The sequence below is a fragment of the Bactrocera dorsalis genome, chromosome 6 (assembly GCF_023373825.1).
Source record: "Bactrocera dorsalis isolate Fly_Bdor chromosome 6, ASM2337382v1, whole genome shotgun sequence".
Lineage (NCBI taxonomy): Eukaryota > Metazoa > Arthropoda > Insecta > Diptera > Tephritidae > Bactrocera > Bactrocera dorsalis.
In genome coordinates this window covers 29,472,828-29,497,324 of record NC_064308.1, presented here as the reverse complement: position 1 = coordinate 29,497,324, position 24,497 = coordinate 29,472,828, and the positions used below count along the sequence as shown (strand labels likewise).

The window sequence follows — 24,497 nt, the reverse complement described above, 5'->3', positions numbered from 1 at the left end:
GTGTGGGTATGTGTGGACCCTGTAGTTCGGCTGGTGTCAAGCGATTACCAGAGCGCGAATTCTACTAGCGATTTCATGCATTACCGCTAGTTAGTCTTTTCGCTAATGATTTGTAATGCAACGAGGCATCGAATCTGAAAAAATCCACCCCTAAAAAACGAAACTCAATGCGTATATGAAATTGCAATAACAACATTAATGCGATTGAACGAAAAGTGTGTGATTTTTTTTTGCGAGCAGATCAAAATTCAACAGAAATTTAGAGTCCCGTACTATTCCTGCAGAAATTCGCAGGAATTGTAGTTCGATCGATCGCTCAGTCTGCCGTTGTCATTTTTACACTAAATTGTTTAGATTTTGAGTGTCAATTGTAGTTGAAGAGCAGTCGAAAAAGGTTTATAAAGAACAGACATTCCTTAAATAAAAATAATTTATTTTAGTGTTGTTAGTAAAAAAATTAAAGTCGAATAAAAAAATAAAAAAGTGAAGTGTAAAGTAATTTATAAGGTATTAATGTATCAATTGTATTCAATCAATATAATATTAACGTTAAAAAATTTTGCAAGTGAAATAAAACAAATAATAATAATAAAGAAGTTATAATAATAAAAAATAAATAAATATAAAAATTGCGAAATAAAAATTAATAAATTACAGAAGGCAATATGGGTGGTCCGAACCCAAAACGAATTAAAAAGACTTGCTACAATCAAGTATATACAGAAAAGGCATGTAAATGCGAAGATAAGGAAGCTTTAAAGGCTTTCTTCGAAGGTAAAGTATAAGCTGCCAACAAGTATATTCCTCTTTTCATTCATATATATTTTTTATTTCTAGAACTGATGGAAAGAAAAATGAGCCAAATTTCTGCACAGTACCAAGTGCTCCTAGAAGAAGTAGCGCAGCAGAAAGTCCTCATTCAGCAGCTTCTGAAAGAACGCACCGACGACTCATCGATAATGAGAGAATTTCCAATTAAAAACAAAACAGATTTGGGCAGAACTAATGAAAATATAGAAGTTCGCGGAAAGAAGAACTACGTAAGTAATATTTTTTCTTTCGATTTCCTTATTTAAAATACGTTTCAGTAAATTTCGATTTTTTTTTATTTTTACCGTTTCAACCCTTTACTTTCTTGCAGATCAAATGTATGACTCAAATTCTCCAGGGTTCTGGAGTGGTGAAAAACCTGAAGAATATTATAACAGACGAATTGGCCATGCAGTACAATATTGATGGAGTGTTGGGCAAAGATTCGCTCAAAAGCTTTACAAATTTTTTCGACGCCCTTATTGGTAAGAACAGGACAAGCTTTTTAATTAAAACAGTTAATAACAAATATATTTTAATTATTTTAGAGTCCATTCCTACCGGGATAGACGCTGGATCGCCAGAGAATCAACTGCGCCAAGCCCTTCAGCGTCAAAAAAAACGCGTAATAAAAAAAAATCATTTAGTAAATAAAGAAAATAAATGATTAATAAATAACAATATAATGTAAGAATTATTAAGAATATTTGAATTTAATAAATCTATTGCTTTGAATTTCATAAAAATTTCTTTTATTTTCGTAAAATTGAACCAGTAAAATCGCTAGCGAGTTAGAATAAATGAAATCGCTAACGATTTTGAATTAGTCAAACCACCTGTAATTTCGAATTAACGAAATCACTAACGATTTGGAGTCAGTCAAATCACTAGCCATTTTGAATTAATGAAAACGCTAGCGATTCTGTATTAGCTATTCACTAACGATTTTGGAACTAGTCATTTCACCAATGACTGGTAATGCAGCGTCGCACCGCTCGATTACTCTCGTAGGACATTGCAATGTAAAAATCGTTAGTCAAATAACATTGCGAGTAATCGGGCTGGAACTGGTTCTAATGATTAGGAATTAGTCATATCGTTAGCTCTTCCCCGATGGTACCGAACTACAGGGGATATATACTTATAATGTGGGTTATATGAATTAGGTACAAATATAATTCTAATATTACTTAAAGGGTAATTTATAAGTATAATACAATACAAAATTCAAATAAAACCTGATGTGGTTACTAATTCCCGCGTTGATTTTCAAAGGTTCTGCTGCTGTTGTTGCTGCTAATACTGCTGTGGTTATTATTGCTGCTGATATTGCTGCTGTGGTTGTTATTGCTGCTGATATTGCTGCTGCTTTTGGCGCCTGAATGTCCGTCCGCTCTGGTGATTTGTTTTATTGTGTTATTCTGTTTGTTGGGTGCTTCGCTGTTATGTTGGCGCTGTTGGGTGTTTTTTGCATTGTCTTCTAATTCGTATTTAGACGAGTTAGGAGGACAATGCAGGGATGTGTTCATTTGGTATGAACACCTTTCATGCCCGATGTTGCCTATAGGCAACATTTACATAAGTATATGCTTCAAAGTCCCGTTATATCATTTTTTGACGCGCTGTTTTTTGCATTATATAGTCTGGTGTATTGTGTAAGCTTACAGTGAATTGTTCTATCGTAAGCTATGCAAGGGTTCATTCAGTAGACATTTTTCGTAGAGCGAAATCGTCAAGATGTACAAGGGAACAAGTAATGATGTATTGGAAACAGATATTGCGGACGAGAATTTCGGAAATTAGGGAAATCTCTTCTTTAAATGGCATTTTTTTGGAATGGCCACGGTATAATAACTAGTCGTAAGTATTTATTACTAATTTTTTAAATTGAGTGTTTCGTTCACTTCATTTTAGTTAAACTTTCAACCTCTGCGAAATATAATTTCCCTTCATTCATATTAGATCGAAATAACCCAGGCAAAGGGAACTATTATTCTTAAAATTGGAATATCTCTATAAAAAAGTATTGGATATATTTGAAAAATAAGTAAAGTATCGTCCTTCCATAGAATTGTACTTAAAACACTTATACAACAAAGAAATTTCAAATGGTAAGTATTTGGTTTTTATGTTATTAATTAAATTTTTATTAAATAAATATTTTTATAGATACTAAATATTGCATTACTACAATTCTGCTTCATGATTTGCTACCTCCTACACGTTTACAAAACCGATAAACTTACAATAACCGATGCTCGAAATGACTTTGTCACTACCGTTGCAACACCAAATGATATTCAGCCTAAAGTTATGGAAATAATTAATCGTTTTTCTGAAAGAAAAGAAAAATATCAACGTAGAATTATCGCCGTTGGAACGGACATTTGTGGAATTTATTACAGTTTTCCAAGTATCCCACGTTTTCAAATAAGTAGACTGGCAAACAAGTTTGCTGCAGGGTTTGTTAAAACGAGCGATGTTCGTGACTATGGAATTAATGCTTCACTCATACCTGTAATTAATATTAAAAAAAATTTAATCTAACGGTCTAGAAATCAATGTAGATGGTTTGAGTTATGATATCTTTTTCAAGTTAGCTCAAATTTTGGGTGATAATCTAGGGCTTAATACTGCATTAGGATATGTTATTTCATTTTCCGCAAATTATTTTTGCAGAATATGCAGAAGATATAAAAAACAGACGCGGTATGATTCTGTCGAGTTTCCTAGTTTTTTACGAGTTAAAAATAACTATAATTGCGATGTTTTACTTCATGCTCCAATACACACTGGGATCAAAAATATTTAAATGTTTAATTCCTTGCCAAACTTCCATGTTACGGATAATATCGCATGTGACATCATGCACGATATATTTATTGACGTATGTAAGTACATTCTTTCGTCTCAAAAAAAAGTGTTTTTTTTTAAATACTTTCAATTATAAACAAATGTTATGACATTGAAATTGAAAACAAAAGTCCACCTATTCAAAAATATCATACGAGTACTTCATTGCCTTTAGCTATAAAATCCTCACTGAGATTCGCCAATTATATATTCCATTAAAAAAGATTTTTGGGCCATCAATAATACACAATTAAAATTACTGAAAATGTTAAACCCGCATAAGCATACTTAAGTTCTTTAGTGCCAGATTTGAATTTATCTATATATATAAAAATAAAATGGTGTATAGTTGTAACGCTAAAACTCGAAAACGGCTGAACCAAATGAAATACTTCCTTTGGGGGATTTGTTTGTTATTACCACGCGAGGGTCATGTCTTAAAATCAGAATAAAATATTAAGGCGGCGTGGCACCTCCCATACAAATTGAATTTTCCAAGTCGAATATCTTCAAAATTGTTTAAGGTAGGAACATGAAAATTGGTACAGAGCTACAGGATAACAACACCACTCTCACCTATAAAACCGGGGGCTATCGAATAAGGGGGAGTGGTACCTCCCATACAAACTAAATTTTTTAAGCAGAATATCTGTGAAGGGAAGAAGGGTTCAAGGTAGGGACCTGAAAATTGGTATAGACCTATATGGTATCAAAAGCCTTCTTACACATAAAAAAAGGGATAATCGGAAAAGGGGGCGTGGCACCACCCATACAAACTGAACTTTTCAAGGTGAATATCTTCAAAAGTGTTTAAGGTAGGAACATGAAAATTGGTATAGAGCTATAGGAAACAACACCATTCTCACCCATAAAGCTTGGCGTTATCGAAAAAGGGGACGTGGTACCTCCCTTACAATCTTTAATTATTTTGGTTGTTAATCCACCATATATTTATCTCATTTTCCACCTAGCACGACATTTTGGTTGTTCTTGCTGCAGCGGTTATATGGTAATTTTGGTTGTGTTACGTGCTATTTTTGGTTTATGGAAATGGCAGTTTTATGAAACAAACACAAATTAAATTAAACGTCAATTTTGCTTTGCAATCGAACACGCAAAATTTAGAGGGCAATAAAAATGCGCCTTGCTTTACTGATATATTGATATATTTTGTTTTAAAAAGTGAGTTATTTAGTGAAAGTGATTTAGCGTGTTGGCGAATACCGATTTATGTACATTGGAATTTATCATTCAATTGATCAGCTTCCTTAGTTTAATTCATTCATTTTTGGAGTTTTCAAAGGTAAGTTATTGGTCCGTAAAACCTTATATGAACTTTATGCAAATGAATGATCATTTCCAATTGGATATTTGTTACGATGTCAAGAATCAGTACGTATGGTAACACTTCTCGGAGTTCCCAGGCCGCAAGGAGAACACGAAATAGCAGAGCACGTCAAAGGGAAAGTGTTATTGAGAGGGTATCACCACGAAATAGACTGCTGGAGAGTAGCACGGACCAGTTAGAAGATGTCAACCAAACACACAATCAGCAAGAACGATTGAGAAGAAGGGAAGTTCACAATTAGCAACAACGATCGAGAAGAAAGGAAGTTCGTGCTCGCCAAAGTGATGAAGTAAGATCACAACATGCGATTATTCGACGACAACAGCGGCAACATCTTTCTTTTGTGAACTTTGAACGGGCAGGTTTTCGATATGATCCAAACATTCAATATAGCGCATCTGTTCAAATCGGTCAGATGTCAGTAGTTTGTCAATATTGCAATGCAGTCAAATTTAAAAATGAACCGTTGCCAGAATTGCTTCCACCACCACAGCCATTGTTCCAGCTCCTTTACGGTGAATCTCTTCACTCGAGCCATTTCTTAAAGCAATTTGTAAATGAACAAAACTACAATCCAACGTTTAAGGTATTTTTGCCAAACAATATTCGATAGAAACTACAGAGCTTTCCTCCAATTATACACGTTCATGGGCAAATGTTTCATCTCGCTGGATCGCTGTTGCCGCATCCAGATCAAGAACACAAATATCTCCAAATTTACTTTCTGGGAGATTCACAAGATGAAGTAAATCGGCGTTGTGCTATCTTCAATACAACGAAAAGAGAAATAATCGAACAATTGCAGCAAATGTTACACGAACACAATGGCCTCATTAAACTGTTTACGATTTCGTTGGAACGTATGCCAACAGATGATCATAGTATAATCATACAAGCGGACAAAAGACCAACAGGGACACATGAAAGACAATATAATGCACCTACAGTTAGCGAAATATCAGTTGTTGTTGTTGGAGAAAATTTGCAGTCGCGTGATATTGTTATCAAACGTAGAAATCAAAACGCACTAAAACGGATAAGTGAGACACATCGGTCTTACGACGCAATGCAATATCCGCTCATGTTCTGCCGTAGAGAAAACGGATATCACTTAGGATATAAGATGATAAATCCGGTGAATGGTTAGTAAAAACAAATTTTTGTTTGCTACTTCATATAGGTAAATTAAGCTTTTAGGTGTCGAGATAAATAAAAAAGTCAGTTCAATGAAGTTTTACGCATATCGAATGATGATTCGCCAAAACTATGACAACCATTTACTGAGATATGGACGGTTATTTCAACAGTATGCAGTTGACATGTATGTTAAAGTTGAGACAGAACGACTTAATTACATGCAATACAATTAGTCGAAGTTGCGATCTGAAGAGTATATTCACTTAAGAGATGCAATGAATGGTGATGCGGATATTACAGATATTGGTCGACTCCATATTTTGCCATCGACATACATTGGCAGTCCTAGACACATTCATGAGTACTCCCAGGATGCGATGACTTACGTGAGCAATTATGGACGGCCGGATTTGTTTGTTACATTAACTTGCAATCCAAAATGGCCAGACATTACGAATCTATTGCATCCCGGTCAATCACCAACCGATCGCCACGATGTTACAGCACGCGTGTTTAAACAAAAACTCAGGTTTTTGATGGACTTTATTACGAAACAACGTGTATATGGCACTGTTCGATGCTGAATGTACTCATTGGAGTGGCAGAAGAGAGGTTTGCCCCACGCACACATTCTTCTTTGGATGGTGGAGAAAATTACACCTGACCAAATTGAAATATATCCAGAGTTGCACGAAGTGGTGATGGCCAATAAGGTTCATGGGCCATGCGGAGAACACGATCCATCTTCGGTTTGTATGTCGGACAGTAAATGCAAAAAACGCTGTCCCCGTGCTTTTATTTCGGAAACTCAAACTGGAAACGACGGATACCCTCTCTATCGGCGTCGCTCACCCGCTGACAATGGCAGAACATTCATCACTCAATTGAAAGGAAAGAATTTCGTGGTTGATAACACATGGATCGTTCCATATTCGCCAATTTTGTCTAAGGCATTCAAAACACATATAAATGTTGAGTATTGCAGTTCAATAAAATCATTTAAGTATGTTTGCAAATATGTCACCAAAGGAAGCGATATGGCGGTTATTGGCGGTGAACGAGATGAAATTAGCAAATTTCAAATGGGCAGATATGTGAACTGCAATGAAGCAATCTGGAGAATATTTTCATTTGCAATTCATGAACGCCATCCTACTGTTGTGCATCTGTCAGCTCATTTGGAGAATGGCCAGCGAGTTTATTTCAACGCAGAGAACATAGTACAGCGAACGGAAATACCACTAGCAACCACTTTAACAAGTTTCTTTGCAACTTGCGCCAGTGATCCGTTCGCGAGAACATTGCTTTACTCGGAGATGCCTCGGTATTATACATGGAATGCATCGTCTTTCCCCCGGCGCAACATAACCCTGGCGGTTCATTTTTAAATTTGACTGCATTGCAATATTGACAAACTACTGACATCTGACCGATTTGAACAGATGCGATATATTGAATGCTTGGATCATATCGAAAACCTGCCCGTTCAATGTTTACAAAAGAAAGATTTGTAAAAATTTTGTTAAAGTATACACAATTAAATTAGGAAAAATCGTTCATATTCTATTAAAACCAATACCGGTGTAATTTTTGAAATGAAAAAAAAATCTATTTTGGGCAGAACGAAGTTCGCCGGGTCAGGTAGTACAATATAAAACAACAATTGAAATCATTTTTCAAGGTATACATTTCATAGTTGTCGTATAGTCAGAGTCTCTCAAAGTGATGATATAAATGTTTATGAAGTAATACCTTTTTTAATCAAAAATAATACTGTAAAAAGTTACGTTATATAAATTTTTCACAAAATCATCAATCGTATTTAATGGTCTTGAAGTTTTAAGACCGAAAAAATACTGGCCTGAGTGTATTGACAGTTGTTCACAAAACGTTTGGTTAATTTTTAATAAATTTTGTTAATATTATTTATCCTTGAAAATTTGATTTATATGGTATCAATTTGACAAAGAGCTTTAAAAAAAAAGCTTTTTAAAAAATTATTATATTGTATTAAACATTATCTAAACAAAAAAAAAAAAAAACAATGCTATTATTTGCCATGGTCGTCATCAAAAGGGGGTCTCTCATCCTAGGCTGTTGGTGGTTTTTCATTGGGGGTGTTTTTTTTACGTGGCGGGTACCAAACCCAGCGCACAATCCTATGCGGGGGATGTTTCGCCTTCTCACTTCAGCTCGCCTTCGAACGGATGTTCTTAGGCTACCACAGGGTACTTGGTCATATGTAAAAGAATCGTTTCTGGCCACTCCCAAGTGAATGGCGAACAGAGAACTTTCCTCACTTACGTGAACTTCTACACATGACTCCATCCTCCATTCATCAAGCTACCTGGCAGTCTCCGGATCGAAAAACCACCAACCTGATCGATCATGTTGTGATAGACGGAAGACACGTCTCCAGTGTTTTAGATGTGCGTGCGCTCCGAGGTCCTAACATCGACTCGGACCACTATATTGTTGCAGCCAGGATTCGCACCCGCCTCTGTGCAGCAAAAAGCGCACGCCAACAAACACAAGAAAGGTTCGACGTCGAGAAGCTACAATCACAACAAACAACCCAATGATTTTCTACTCGGCTTGCACTCCTGCTCTCTGAGAGCACTCGTCAACAACTCGGTATAAGGGAACTGTAGAACGGCATTTCAAACTCCTTACGTACAGCTGCAACCGAAACCATTGGTTTTCGGAAAGTGCAAAAGAACAGCTGGTACGACGAGGAGTGCCGTGTCGCAGCGGAGAGAAAACAGGCTGCCTACCTCGCAACGTTACGATCGGCCACAACACGTTCGGGATGGAATAGATACCGAGAGTTGAAAAGGGAAGCGAGACACATTTGTAGACAGAAAAAGAAAGAGGCCGAAATGCGTGAGTACGAAGAACTTGATAAGCTTGCCAACAGTGGTAATGTTCGAAAATTTTACGAAAAGATACGGCGACTTACAGAAGGTTTCAAGACCGGAGCATACTCCTGTAGAACCCCCAAAGGTGATCTAGCCACCGATGCCCAGAGCATACTTAGACCATGGAGGGAACACTTCTCCAGCCTGCTGAATGGCAGTGAACACATAACACCAGGAGAAGGCGAACCCGATTCCCCAATCGATGACGATGGGGCAGACGTTCCATTACCCGGCCATGAAGAAGTTCAAATAGCAGTTGCCCGCCTGAAGAACAACAAAGCGGCAGGGGCCGACGGATTGCCGGCCGAGCTATTCAAACGCGGCGGCGAAGAACTGATAAGGAGCATGCATCAGCTTCTTTGTAAAATATGGTCGGACGAAAGCATGCCCAACGATTGGAATTTAAGTGTGCTACACCCAATCCATAAAAAAGGAGACCCCACAATCTGCGCCAACTACCGTGGGATAAGCCTCCTCAACATAACGTTCTATCGAGCGTATTGTGTGAAAGATTAAAGCCCACCGTAAACAAACTGATTGGACCTTATCAGTGTGGCTTTAGACCTGGAAAATCAACAACCGACCAGATATTCACCATGCGCCAAATTTTGACCCGTGAAAGGAGAATCGACACGCAACACCTATTCGTCGATTTCAAAGCTGCTTTCGACAGCACAAAAAGGAGCTGCCTTTCTGCCGCGATGTCTGAATTTGGTATCCCCGCAAAACTAATACGGCTGTGTAAGCTGACGTTGACCAACACGAAAAGCTCCGTCAGGATCGAAAAGGACCTCTCCGAGCCGTTCGATACCAAACATGGTTTCAGGCAAGGCGACTTCCTATAGTGCGATTCTTCAATCTGCTGCTGGAGAAAATTATTCGAGCTGCAGAACTTAGTCGAGCAAGTACAATCTTTTATAAGAGTGTACAGCTGCTGGCGTATGCCGATGATATTGATATTATGGCTCTCAACACCCGCGCCGTTAGTTCTGCTTTCTCCAGACTGAACAAGGAAGCAACGCAAATGGGTCTGGCAGTGAACGAGGGCAAGACGAAATATCTCCTGTCATCAAACAAACAGTTGTCGCATTCGGAACTTGGCACTCACGTCACTGTTGACAACGTCCGGTGTGTTTTACGTAGGTACCTGCTGACGACAACCTTACTCTACGGTACTCAAAAGTACAACGGATCAAATCAATGCGTTAATCAGCGCCCTGAGAATGCTAAGCATTTTCAGTACCAATTGGCAGTGTGGAATGGATACACTAACCACCTTGGTAGGGTTCGAGGCCCATCTAAAACCTCTGCCGTACTATGGGTCCGGCACCCGGTTGCAATGCAACTCCACATTGAGTGATCGAAACACTCTTCCCGCATTTGGGTACAAACCACAACCACCACGATACTCCCCAAGGGGCCTACCGCATGAACAGGTTGGAGCGAACTCCAAGGGCTCTTGCTCCCCGTGGTACCAGAATTAAGTCTCCGGTCAGACCTCGTAGCCGAAACTACTACCAGTTGAGCTTCCATACTGCTCTGGACTGGTGACCAGGGGTTAGACCCCATACTCCCATCCCAGACACCCAGAAAACCCCCTTACTTAACCTACCCAATCGAACGTTTCAGCGCGCCCATCAATGTTTGGCAAGCGCGCGCTCGACTATGCCGCAATATACTGGACAGGCAGCGACATCATAAGATGTCCAGCCGGCTTACCCTTGAAATGGCAGTTGCGACAATGCGGGGCATTGGCGCAACGTGCAGCCTTGTGACCCTCTTGGCCACACCTCCGGCAGACATCAGACTTGGCCGGGCAATTCGCAACTCGATGGTCAAAGCCCATACAGCGGAAACAACCGGCAACTGGGCTATCCGCACGAACACGGAAGGAGAACCATTTCACATAGACCCTTCCTACATTCAAAAGACATGCTATCACCTCGTCCGATCCTTCTAGAAAGACGGTCGTCCTACCATTCTCCTTATTCCAGGAATAGCTTCTTACGCAGACATCTAGTTGGTTCACCCCAGGACACCTCTTCTTGATGGTGTTCTCGAATAGTTCATCCATGAACTCTAAAATGTGAAACTCGGTGTGCACAACTTGCACAACGACCCTTTTCCTCACCTTTTTATTGACGGTCACACTAAGACCGGCCTCAGCAAATTTGGTGTTTTTCATCACCAAATCCCTTTCCTTGATGGAGGGGGTCCGAATGACCACACCACCATCCTTTATTTGCTTCAGTGCGTGCACCCGCACGCCAAGAGAAGGACCCACTTCTTTTACAACCTTTTTGGCCACCTCCTTGGATGAGGTGCCTGGAGCCTTGCTTCTGACCACAACAGACCAGGTCTCCACAGGTTTAGGCTCCTTTGGCGCTATTGCCTCCAGCACAGGTGCCGGTGGGGCAGGCGCCGAAGACACAGGAGCCTCCATGTTTCTGGTCGAATGACCAACTGCACTATTAATCTTGTGCAGTGCATCTATCTGCCCGCGAAGGTGGGCATTTTCAGCCATCACTTTCAGTACCAGTGACTCGTATTTCCTAGCATGAATTATGAACCCCTTCATAGTTTCTGCCTCAAGCTCCCCCCCGAACACCATGGCACTAAACTCATCATTTAAAGCTGCGAGAGCTGCAATGATTGTTGTAGCGCCACCCCCAACATTAGAATTATATTTACCTCCTCCAAAAGAACTCTCGGCTTCATTGGCAGTGCTGTCCACACTGCAGTCCCTTTCAAAGAAACTGCTCCTATGCTCTTCCTCCTCTGGCGATGGCTCTTTGCGGGCCTTCCTTTTCGACGGCGGCGGCTTCAGAGGCACTTCTTCGGAATCCGAAGAAGCCTCCACTTCGACCATCATCACGGACTCCTCCATTTTTGTTTGGGATTTACCTCCCTTCCTCTTTGTTTTGGGCATTTCTGCCTCACGAAAGTTCCCGGCACTAATATTCCACTGTCTCTTGTCCTTGGGAAAACCCAAGCCGTTTCAAAATTAGTGGAAAAACCCAACAACTCGCGGGGTTTTTACGCACTAGAGTTTCTCTCACACTTCACAGAGGTTCTAATTTTGCGTCTATTGTTTGCGCACTTTTGGGAAAAATCCCACACTCTACGTTTCTTGTTTGCAATATTTGGGTAAACCCGCACTGCACTTCTATTGTTTTCACGCACTAGAACTTTCTTGTGCTCTCTCACAGAAGTTCTACCTGCGTTAGGTAGCACACACAAACACTTCACTTAATCCCTTTTTCTCGGGAAATGTATGTTTTTCCGCACAATATTAGGGTAATACCCACACTGCACTTCTATTCTTTGCACTTAATCCTCTTCGTTTTGATAAAAACGCTTTCAAATATTTTGCCAGTGACTTAAATCACAATATTGTCAATAAATAACGCACCGTTTGACTGAAATCGTCCGCGCACACGACCGTTCACCTCGGCTGTTCAAACGCAACTGGTCACTGTTGACAGTCATAACTTTGAAGTTGTAGATAATTTCGTCTATTTAGGAACCAGCATTAACACCACCAACAATGTCAGCCTGGAAATCCAACGCAGGATTACTCTTGCCAACAGGTGCTACTTCGAACTAAGTAGGCAATTGAGAAGCAAAGTTCTCTCTCGACGAACAAAAACCAAACTCTATAAGTCGCTCATAATTCCCGTCTATATGGTGCAGAGACTTGGACGATGTCAACAACGGATGAGTCGACGTTGCGAGTTTTCGAGAGAAAAGTTGTGCGAAAGATTTATGGTCCTTTGCGCGTTGGCCACGGCGAATATCACATTCGAGCTGTACGAGGTATACGACGACATTGACATAGTTCAGCGAATTAAAAGACAGCGGCTACGCTGGCTAGGTCATGTTGTATGGATGTATGAAAACACTCCAGCTCTGAAAGTATTCGACGCAGTACCCGTCGCGGGAAGCAGAGGAAGAGGAAGACCTCCACTCCGTTGAAAGGACCAAGTGGGGAAGGACCTGGTTTCGCTTGGAATATCCAGTTGGCGCCACGTAGCGAAGAGAAGAAACGACTGGCGCGCTGTTGTTTACTCGGCTATAATCGCGTAAGCGGTGTCTACGCCAGTAAAAAAGGAGAAGAATGCTATTATTTTGTATATCACTATTTAACAAAATAAATTTTTTATAATTACAGCTGTTGACATCTAATTAGAACGACACCTATTTTGAAGTAAATGATGTTATTTTCCAACAAATGACATATATTTATTGTATTTTCACTTATTTTATTGAAAGCTATGTTAAACTTAAACTCTAATAGTTAAAATTCTGTTTAAAATTTGTTTTTGTTTTGAAGATTATAACAAAAACATGTGGAATCAACGATTTTAGTGCGACAACTAATTAGAGACGAAAATATTTTATCAACAAAAAATAATGATATTACAAAAACTTTCTTACTTTCAGTTAGTATTTTGTTGGTCATCTCTTTTACTTTAATATTGCTTCACATCGATTCCAAATTTTCGTTATAAGACTCTGACAGCGCAACAAAGGTGTAGCTTGCCAAGCCGCTTTAATTTCATCACAAACAGCATCCATATTTGGGATATTTTTGGTGTATATGGCTCTTTAAACATCATCCAGAGATGTTATATAAGGTTTAAGTCTGGGCTGGACGATTCCCACTCCAAAACATTGATAGAATTTTCATTAAAAGAACTTGTTTGTCAACTTAGGCGCATGCTTTGAATTGTTATCTTCCTTATAAAATGCAAATTTTCCTCAGACCATGGCAACTTGAAATTTTTTAGGATGTGGACGTATTTCTTCTTGTTTTTTAAACCATAAACTACATTATTCTTATGGAGTGGACTAGCACCATTCAAATAAAAAAACCCCACACCATGATTGATCCTCCACCATACGCAACTACGCATGGAACATAGCGAGGATCAAATTATCGAATTATTGGACGGCGAACATACCTGCGACCATCAGGACCTAAGCAATTAATATTTGTTACATCGTTCCAAATGACATACCTCCATTGGTTTGTTGTCCTAGACCAATAGGAGTAGACAAAGTCTAAGCATCATTTCTACGAATTTTAGTTAGAAGTGGGTTCTTGCCGTAAAGTCCAGATTCGACCAAACGACGGGCAATTATTCTCGTATATTTCTGTTGAAGTTTTTCATGTTTTTTTTTGTGTGCAATATTTAAAATAGTTTTAAATTTTGTTTTCATTCAAAACAATTTTTTTTGAGCATTTGACCTTATTCGAAATTTCTTTGCACATCTTTCCAGATCGACGAAGGTTAAAAATGTAGTAGCGAAAGGTAGGTGTACAGCGGCAGCTTTTCCTCATTAAAAAACTTGAATAATATGTACATTTTAATATATTTTAAACCACAACTTTGACACATCCTTACCAGAAATCAATAATATTGCTAATTAAATTAACACCAGAAGAAATTGTAATACTTTAAAAAAATTGTTTCTAATTAGCAGTCGCACTTAATTCATCTTCTGTATCGTAACGCATTTACTATTTGGTTAAAAATTAAAAGAACTTTAACTTCACAACTACAAGACTTTTAGGAATATAAATTATCAAAATTTTTTATCATTATACTTATCAGCCTCCTACAAACAATGGAGCGTTTCTAATTAGCTATCAGCATGTATGAAGTATATAACAATTTGTTAATAAATAAAATAATAAATAAACCAAAAACGACTTTCTATTTACTTATAGTAGGAAATCCAATGAAACTTTAAAGATAAATACGGAATCTCCTATAATTTTTTAAAGATTTTCTCTACAAATATATGAAGAACTTCGTATTGAAAAAAATCTATCAGATATCAGTTCATTTTTGTTCTATTTTATTAGGTATTTTCACTCTTTGTACCAGCAAATTTACGCTTCAAGTTGAAACGCCTAGAGTATCTTTTAAAAGTGGCTTTCTCTATCAATAAATGAAGTCAAGGACAAACTATAAAAGTACCCGATATTCACCTGGGCACCCCTTACTTTTCCTACGGACAACTGCAAATGAGTTGCTCGTTTTTGCGTGTTTACCGGGATGTGCTGCAGTAAAATGATTTATGACTCTTTACGACAAAAAACAATTACATAAGCATAATCAACTTTCCCGTTCTGTCAGTCATCACATTATGTAAATTGATATTTCTGATGGTTGAGTTGAAATTATTTTGCTTCTGTGAATATTCATTATTATCTATTTTCCTTAATAAACCGCGGGGCAAAGCTAATTTTACATATATTTGTTACAACCGAAATATTGCGCAACTATTGGCAAACTTAATATGGCTTGTTGAAGGAAAAACTCTTGATAATTGATCAAAATATTGGGTTGTCAAAAAAGTCTTGCGGTATTTTCGCTAGTTGGCGCTGAAAGCGCGTAGTTCTAGTTTTATTCGTCGCACCGAGTCATGCTATACCTTTTGGAAAGCTCATATCACGCGCTAACACGTGTTTGATTGATTGTCGTTTGTTTTAAGTCGTTCGTGAGTTATATAGCGTCGCAAACATGGAGCAAAATAAAGAGAAAATACGGCATATTTTACAGTACTACTTCGATAAAGGCAAAAATGCATCTCAAGCCGCCAATAAAATTTGTGCAGTTTATGGACCCGATACAGTTTCTATTTCCACTGCACAACGATGGTTTCAACGTTTTCGTTCCGGTGTAGAGGTGGTCGAAGATGCGCCACGCTCCGGAAGGCCTGTCGTCGAAAATTGCGATAAAATCGCTGAATTGGTCGAAAGAGACCGGCATAGTAGTCATCAAACCGTTATAAACCATTTGAAGAAGCTTGGAGTCACTAAGAAGTTCGATGTATGGGTGCCACACGAATTGATTCAATAACAAGTAAGGAAGGGCTAAGTTCGGGTGTCACCGAACATTTTATACTCTCGCACGATAAAGCGATAATCGAGATTTCCTTATCCGTCATTTACATATTTTTTTCTTTTGCTGTAAAATTAATTAGAATTAAATTCTGAGAGATTTACCGATATTTTCGGTGAAAAATTAGGTTAGGTTAGGTTGGGCACTGAGTTCTTCGTGTTCGATATCAGGGACCTTGAAAAGTTATAGTCCGATCACCACAATTTTTCCACAAGGGATACCTCAGCTCACATACCGAATTTGAGTAAAGTTTTATTCCGCTATGATCATTGGTTTCTAATGTATATATTATACAGAGAAGGCATCAGATGGAATTCAAAATAGCGTTATATTGGAAGAAGGCGTGGTTGAGAACCGATTTCGCCCATATTTAGTATATGTCATCAGGGTGTTAAAAAAATATTATATACCGAATTTCATTGAAATCGGTAGAGTAGTTCCTGAGTTATGGTTTTTGGTCCATAAGTGGGCGACGCCACGCCCATTTTTAATTTAAAAAAAAGCCTGGGTGCAGCTTCCTTCTGCCATTTTTTCCGTAAAATTTTGTGTTTCTGACGTTTTTTGTTAGTCGGTTAACGCACTTTTAGTGATTTTCAACATAACCTTTGTATGGGAGGTGGGCGTGGTTATTATCCGATTTCTTCCATTTTTGAACTGTATATGGAAATGCCTGAAGGAAACGGCTCTATAGAGTTTGGTTGACATAGCTATAGTAGTTTCCGAGATATGTACAAAAAACTTAGTAGGGGGCGGGGCCACGCCCACTTTTCCAAAAGAATTACTTCCAAATATGCTCCTCCCTAATGCGATCCTTTGTGCCAAATTTCACTTTAATATCTTCATTTATGGTTTAGTTATGACACTTTATAAGTTTTCGGTTTCCGCCATTTTGTGGGCGTGGCAGTGGACCGATTTTGCCCATCTTCAAACTTGACCTTCTTATGGAGCCAAGAAATACGTGTACCAAGTTTCATCATGATATCTCAATTTTTACTCAAGTTACAGCTTGCACAGACGGACGGACAGACGGACGGACGGACAGACAGACATCCGGATTTCACCTCTACTCGTCACCCTGATCACTTTGGTATATATAACCCTATATCTGACTCTTTTAGTTTTAGGACTTGCAAACAACCGTTATGTGAACAAAACTATAATACTCTCTTTAGCAACTTTGTTGCGAGAGTATAAAAATACCGCAAGACTTTTTTGACAACCAATGTAAGATATGCAGTAATCATAAAATCAAGAGTGCATTAAATGATTTCATGAATAATTTCGTAATCTGAGCACTTGAAAACATCAAAACTTGCCAAGACGTCCAGAACAACAAAAAAATCGTTTTTTGTATTGAATGTTTTGTAAAATTTTAATCATTTATGTATTTTTTTATATCCTAATTGAAATCGAACCTATAAACAGTTTCTTATCTTACGTTTAATCACCTTTAACATGTTTTCAAAAGGATAATACCATATATGATACCATGAGAAAAAGATAGTAAGACTGTGTTTATAATTTTAAAATTTTGTATTTATTCTACAAAATCTATGACGTCCCCCGTTTTTTCCAATCTTCGAAACAGTCGTTAAAGTCAATTTCCTGAACAGAATTCAACACACGTAGCGATACAGGTTTAATGGTTTAGTTTGCTGGATATCCAGAAGTCACACGGAGCTAAATCAGGCGAATATGGTGGTTGAGGCACGATATTGGTTGAAAATTTGACAAAAATCTCACGAAGAATCAATGCAGTATGCGAAGGTCCATTATCGTGGTGCAAAAATCAAGAGTTATAGGCTCATAACTCCGGCCTGTTGTTACGAATAGCTTGGCGCAAAAAGCGCATAACACTCTAATAGCGAAGTACACACTAATTATTGACAGTTTGGCCGGTTGGAAGGAATTCGGAGTGTACCACACCTAGGTAATCGACATCACACCTAGATAATGACATCCTGGTAGTCGAAAAGCATTGTTTCACAGACGATAACGCAGCGCTGGTTTTTGAAAAAAATTAGTGATTTGAATAAATTGTACCAATCAAAAAGACTTACTTGCGACAAACAATTATCACCGCAGATTTTTTCCAACATTCGAAACGTTTCGGCACCAGAAATTTCATTCCGCACAAAATTTAATTGAACTTCTTTGTTGAATAATTTCACCCATCGTAAAAATCGCTGAATGCACTTTGTGTATTTCAGAAAGACAAGCGTATACTAAACATAAATGATAATTGTGATCATTTGGCACTGACAGTCATCATAGAAAAAAACCATTTCGGGTACATGCACCCAGCGAAACAAAAATGCCGCACTCAATATACTATATATTGTAGTTTTGATGTTTAAAGTTTAAATTTAGTCTTACAGTTTTTTGCAGTTTATTTTAATAAAATTTTCATAAAAATATTAAGTACAACATATCAAGTCTATATACAAGTACATATGCATCAAAACATGCAGTGCTGAATTCAATTCCTGCAAAAATAGTGGCCTTTTTTTTAATTTATAGTAACGACATTAATATTTTACTAAACATTTTTATATCATAATTGTTTATAGTAGTACATCATTTGTAAATAATAAATGCGAATCAGAATTAAATTTTTTAATAAAAAAATATGTTTAACTCTTTTTGGGATGAATTCTTATAAGGCGCTTAAGTATTCGACTATTACTGCTTTAAATAACAATTCTTCCATTGTTTGCCTCAGTTTAACTGTGGTTTCTTTTTTTGCATTTTATCGCTTATTAGAACCTCTATGTTCTCCAATGAATTGAGATTCGGACGCTTAATGGCCAATCCAATGAAGTAATACCAAGTAATACCCAAATCTTTGCTTAACTTTCCAACCTCATTTGATAAAATGGACGAATTAACTTAGAAAAATTACGGAATTAACTTAGAAAAATTAACTTAGAAAAATTACGGAGAGTGAAAAATTCCCTGGAAACTGAATTGGTTTGAACTGAAATGACAAATCGTTGGAACACAAAAGAATTCGTAGAATCAAGTATTCTGCCCCCTTGTATTCGATAGAATGGGTTCCATTGCACAGTTTCGGCGCATGAAGATTACGAAACATAATAATTACAGATCCAACTTTGAGACATAAATGATGCTGCGGCATACCAAGCCTCTCCAAAGAATTCAGAAATTCCACTGGATAATTCACGACTTCGTCTTATTGTCAAGACCATATTGGTTCCTTTGGTGACGTACTTACAAACGTATTTTATAGATTACACCAAACTGCAATACTAAACATTGATATGAGTTTTGAATGTGAATAAGACAACAGTGGAGAATATAGTACGATCCATATGTTGTCAACTTCGATATTCACTACTCTAAGTTTTATGGTCCTCTGATGAGCTACGACGATAGAGTGGATATCCATCATTTCCAGTTTGCAATTCCGAAAGAAAAGCAAGTGGATAGTGTTTCGTGCATTTATTGTTAGACATACAAACCGAAGTGGGATTGTGGTGTCCGCAAGGTCCATGAACCATATTGGTTTTCATCACTTCGTTTAATACTGGATCTTTCTCTGCACCAGGAATTTCCGCTGAAATGATTTCATCAATTTGATCTGGTGGAACCACTATCCACCATCCAAAGAAGAACATCGTAACTGTTGTTTGAAAAGTCTTGCTGTGACAACGTGACGATCGCTTGCTGATTGACCCCGATCCATAATTCCACACGTATGTCATCGCATCCTGGGAGTATTCGTTCATGTGCCTTGGAGTTGATGGCAAAACGAACACCAACCGATATTAGCGGGACCTCTTCGTGGCTTCGTAACAAATTTCGATTTGTAATTGATCACTTCGTTTGAAACACACATAAAGTTTTCACTGAATAATTTTCAAAATTTTTTGTTTTTTTAAATAGCCGGAATAAAAGAGCAAGCGACCGAAATTGAACGATTCAAATAATTTACAAATCAAAATATTGAAAAACAAAAGAAAAAAGAATTGTATGAAAAAATCAATTTTTGGTAAATTCCAATTTTTCGACTTTTTGTTATGAAAAGTTTTTTTTTTATTTCTGAACCTTTCCAGATCTACAGCGAAGAACTTCTGAAAATTTCATGAATTTTCACCGTTCTTTAGCCTTAGCGTTATTAACAAACAAACATTCATTTTTACTTACATATGTATGTATATACAAAATAAAACGTTTGTAGTGTGGGGAAAAGAAAAGGACTGTTTTTAGGCGCTTTCCGGCAACATTCGTAATTTTTTTTTACATAAGAACCTTCTCCTAATAAAAACAAATACAACAAAAAAGAATTAGTGAAATCGGTCCAGCCATTCACGCGTGATGCCGTGACAACGGAAAACAGGTTTCATTTTTATATACATACATACTAGAGGACCCGTCCACGCTTCACTGTGGCTGATACATAGATAATACTACTACTACCATCTATATGATTTCTATTAGTCGGATTATAACTGTTAGTTAATGAGATATAGCATTTTTGTGAAGCAACTTGTGTTAGTTTAAAAAAAAATGGATCATAAAGAATTTCGTGTGTCTTCACCGTTGAGTTGCAAAGTAGGTGGTCGCAAGTTCATAATCCAAAAAAAATAACTAATTCTGAGAAGTGTTTAAGTACTCTCTAATCGCAATAAAGCCATTTTCCACTGGAGTCATTCTAGTGGACTGCACATGATGAACCCGTTCTCAGGCGTGGAAAAACGAAAAGGCGGCTGGAAAGGTTGTGACATCAGTATTTTGGGATGCACGTGGTATAATGCATACTCAACGACTGATTACTGAACCGTTTATAATCTATTTCACTGCGTATTTGGTTGCAGTTCTTTTCTTCTATTCCAAATACTTAGCAATTGTATTATTTTTGAGGAAAATGTCAATGTTTTTGGAAGTGTTTCCGCTGACTGTACTGTATTCTCTGGGTTGAAAAACACTCTTTAGCTATTCTTCAAATGAACTGCGAGACGCACAACAGTCGTAAAACGTTCATGAATTGCAAAAGCGCAACATTTTTTGGTTTCTATTCCGGTGCGTAAATGTACAGAGAATATGGTTTTCCAACTTGGGAAAACGCCACGTATAATTGGCGGGCACCCATGCAATCGTAGTTACGATAATTTGGCCAATTTGGGATAAATATTCGTAATGAGTTCATATTTTGTTGAAGTGAATTGACAAAAGGGAGGTGGAATTGATATCAAACCACTGGAACCGAAGTTTTCCTATTTCCAATTCTTAACGAATACGATGTAAAATGTTTTCGGCAATGTACTTTTGTTCGTGTTCCATAATTGACGCGGATTTGAAGGCTGATATGTCGAAATGACCATCGCGAAAAGTGTGGGCAATGACTCAAATCAAACTGAACGACGTACATTTATTAATAGCTACCGAAGGTATTGGCAATCGTAGTTTTTCGGTTGGATTATGTAAATTCGCCCTAAGGAATTAGTTGAGAACACACCTGGATGTCAATCTATTGGTTGGCCTTGCTTTCAGCGTACCTATTTCTTCGGCGATGCATTCCATGCATAATATCAAGGCATTTCCAAACAGAGCAATGTTCTCACAAACGAATCACTGACGCAAGTTGAGAAAAAACTCGTCAATGTCAATGTCAATGTTGTTGGAATTGTTTCCGCTGGCTGTACTGTATTCTTTGGGTTGAAAAACACTCTTTAGCCATTCTCCAAATGAACTGCGAAACGCACAACAGTCGGAAAAGTCGATTTCACCAAATTACAATATCAAACATTGGCATGAGTTTTGAATGTGAATTAGACAATAGTGGCGAATATGGTAAGATCCATATGTTGTCGACTTCGATACACTACTCTAAGTTGAATGGTAAATGTCCTGCCATTGTCGTCTGATGAGCTCCGACGATAGAGTGGATATCCATCATTTCCACTTTGCGTTTCCGAAAGAAAAGCAGGTGGATAATGTTTCGTGGATTTATTGCAAGTGGGATTGTGGTGTCCGCAAGGTCCATGCACCATATTGGTTTTCATCACTTCGTTGAATAATGGATCTTTCTCTGCATGAGGAATTTCCGCAGAAATGATTTCATCAATTTGATCTGGTGTAACCACCATCCACCATTCAAAGAAGAATGTGTGTGTGCGGCAAACCTCTTTTTTGCAACTCAACAGAGTAGATACAGCATCTGACTCACCATACTTGTATATATGTACATACGTTGCTTCAAGATAAAGTCCATCAAACATCGTAGCTGTTGTTTGAAAAGTCTTGCTGTATTATCGTGATGATCGCTTGCTGATTGACAGCGATCCATAATTCCACACATATGTCATCGTATCCTGGGAGTCTCATGTAGTTCATTTGTCTTAGGCTGCCATACGTTGATGGCAAAAAGAACGCCGACCGATATTAGCGCGATATCTTCGTTGCTTCGTAACATATTTCAATCTGTAATTGATCACTTCGTTTGAAACACACATGAAGTTTTCATTGAATAGTTTTCAATAATTTTTCTTTTAAATAGCCGGAAGAAAAAAGCAAGCGACCGAAATTGAACGATTCAAATAATTTACAAATCAAAATATTTAAAAACAAAACAAAAAATAATTGTATGAAAAGTCAATTTTTGGAAATTTCCAATTTTTCGACTTTTCCTTATGAAAAGTATATGGTTTGTTTTATCTAACCCTTTCCAGATCCACAGCGAACAACTTCTGATTTCATGAAGATTGGTTCCGCCGTTCTCGAGCGTTAGCGTTACTAACAAACAAACAATAATTTTTACTTACATATGTATGTACATATGGATGTATGTATATACAAAATAAAACGTTTGTATGGGAAAAAGAAAAGGGCTGTTTTTAGGGGTTTTCCGGCAACTTTCGTATTTTTTTCTTACATAAGAGCTTTCTTCTAATAATAACAAATACAACAAAAAAAATCAGCCAAGTCGGTTCAGCCAATCACGCGTGATGCCGTGACAACGAAAACGGTTTCATTTTATATATAAGATATAGATATGCATATATACATAAAAAATCCACTTGCTAACATTTCTTACACAAACATACGGCATTCAATCTGCATTACAAAAACAGATCATTACAAAACACAAACAAAATAAATATTTTACCAAAGTGTATACGAGAGCATACAGGAACATTATCTTCTTCGCTTTTGCGGTCTCTTCTCAGTATGAACATACAAATGTACATGTATACCTTATTTGCACATATTGTATAATCATACGGGATAGAATCAGCCAGTGTTAGCATACCCTACACCGGGTACTATATCAAATTATTAAATTTTATATCGGGATTCTGTAACCAGTCTCTAGTCTCTATTTGAGGCATTTTGAGGTAAAGTCTCAATTTGAGACTAGTTACTATTCACTAAACAGTCTCTAGCGTTAGTCTCAAAATATTGCCTTAAATTTGAGATCTGGTAGTTAGCAGGTCACAAAACCAAAAAGAACTCTTGTCTGCCATTTTGAATATACTGAATAGAGCTCATCATAGATATTAATCGATTGCCGTTTTTTTATATTTTGCAAGAAACTCAAACACGAAAAGGTTAAAAATGAACCAAGTTTACATAAATTTCGTAAATATTATGAACCAAAGTCAACATATATTATTATTTTTATTGATAATTATGTTTTTTGACTATGCTATAGAAAATTTAATATTTGTTATAATGTTTGGAGGATGGAGTCATGTGTAGAAGTTCAAGTTCTCTGATCGCCATTCACTTGGGAGTGGCCAGAAACGATTCTTTTGCATATGACTCAAGCAGCTCACGACTTCCGGTCTTTGACCAAGTATCCTCTGGGTAGCCTAAGAACATCCGTTTGAAGGCGAGCTAACGTGAGAAGGCGAAACATCCCCTGCATAGGGTTGTGCGCTGGGTTTGGGACCCGCCACGTAAAAAAACACCCCCAACGAAAAGGAACAACAAGCCTCGGATGAGTGAATTGAGAAGCAAAGTCCTCTCTCGACAGACAAAAACCAAACTCTATAAGTCTCTCATAATTCCCGTCCTGCTATATGGTGCAGAGGCTTGGACGATGTCAACAGCGGATGAGTCGACGTTGCGAGTTTTCGAAAGAAAAATTCTGCGAAAGATTTATGGTCCTTTGCGCGTTGGCCACGGCGAATATCGCATTCGATGGAACGATGAGCTGTACGAGATATACGACGACATTGACATAGTTCAGCGAATTAAAAGACAGCGGCTACGCTGGCTAGGTCATGTTGTCCGGATGGATGAAAACACTCCAGCTCTGAAAGTATTCGACGCAGTACCCGCCGCGGGAAGCAGAGGAAGAGGAAGACCTCCACTCCGTTGGAAGGACCAAGTGGAGAAGGACCTGGCTTCGCTTGGAATATCCAATTGGCGCCACGTAGCGAAAAGAAGAAACGACTGGCGCGCGGTTGTTAACTCGGCTATAATCGCGTAAGCGGTGTCTACGCCAATTAAGAAGAAGAAGTATCATGTTTAAAAACATCTCTGAATAAT

At 37.9% G+C, this 24,497-nt stretch overlaps 1 protein-coding gene and 1 long non-coding RNA gene across 7 annotated transcripts in view; both read left to right on the top strand.

Moving 5' to 3' along the window:
- Positions 1 to 3,324, top strand: part of LOC125779572 (uncharacterized) — a 43,396-nt gene extending 40,072 nt beyond the window's left edge. For 4 of the 6 annotated variants that reach the window (XR_007423344.1, XR_007423341.1, XR_007423342.1 and 1 more), the window contains 6 exons: positions 658 to 1,040; positions 1,142 to 1,295; positions 1,359 to 2,392; positions 2,453 to 2,670; positions 2,725 to 2,921; positions 2,980 to 3,324. This is a non-coding gene — a long non-coding RNA (uncharacterized LOC125779572). The remainder of the gene's footprint in view (positions 1 to 657; positions 1,041 to 1,141; positions 1,296 to 1,358; positions 2,393 to 2,452; positions 2,671 to 2,724; positions 2,922 to 2,979) is intronic. The other 2 variants (XR_007423345.1, XR_007423343.1) reach the window with 2 other exon arrangements.
- Positions 1 to 24,497, top strand: part of LOC105228660 (paired box protein Pax-6) — a 267,990-nt gene that overhangs the window by 213,475 nt on the left and 30,018 nt on the right. The gene's annotated exons all lie outside the window — the stretch shown is intronic.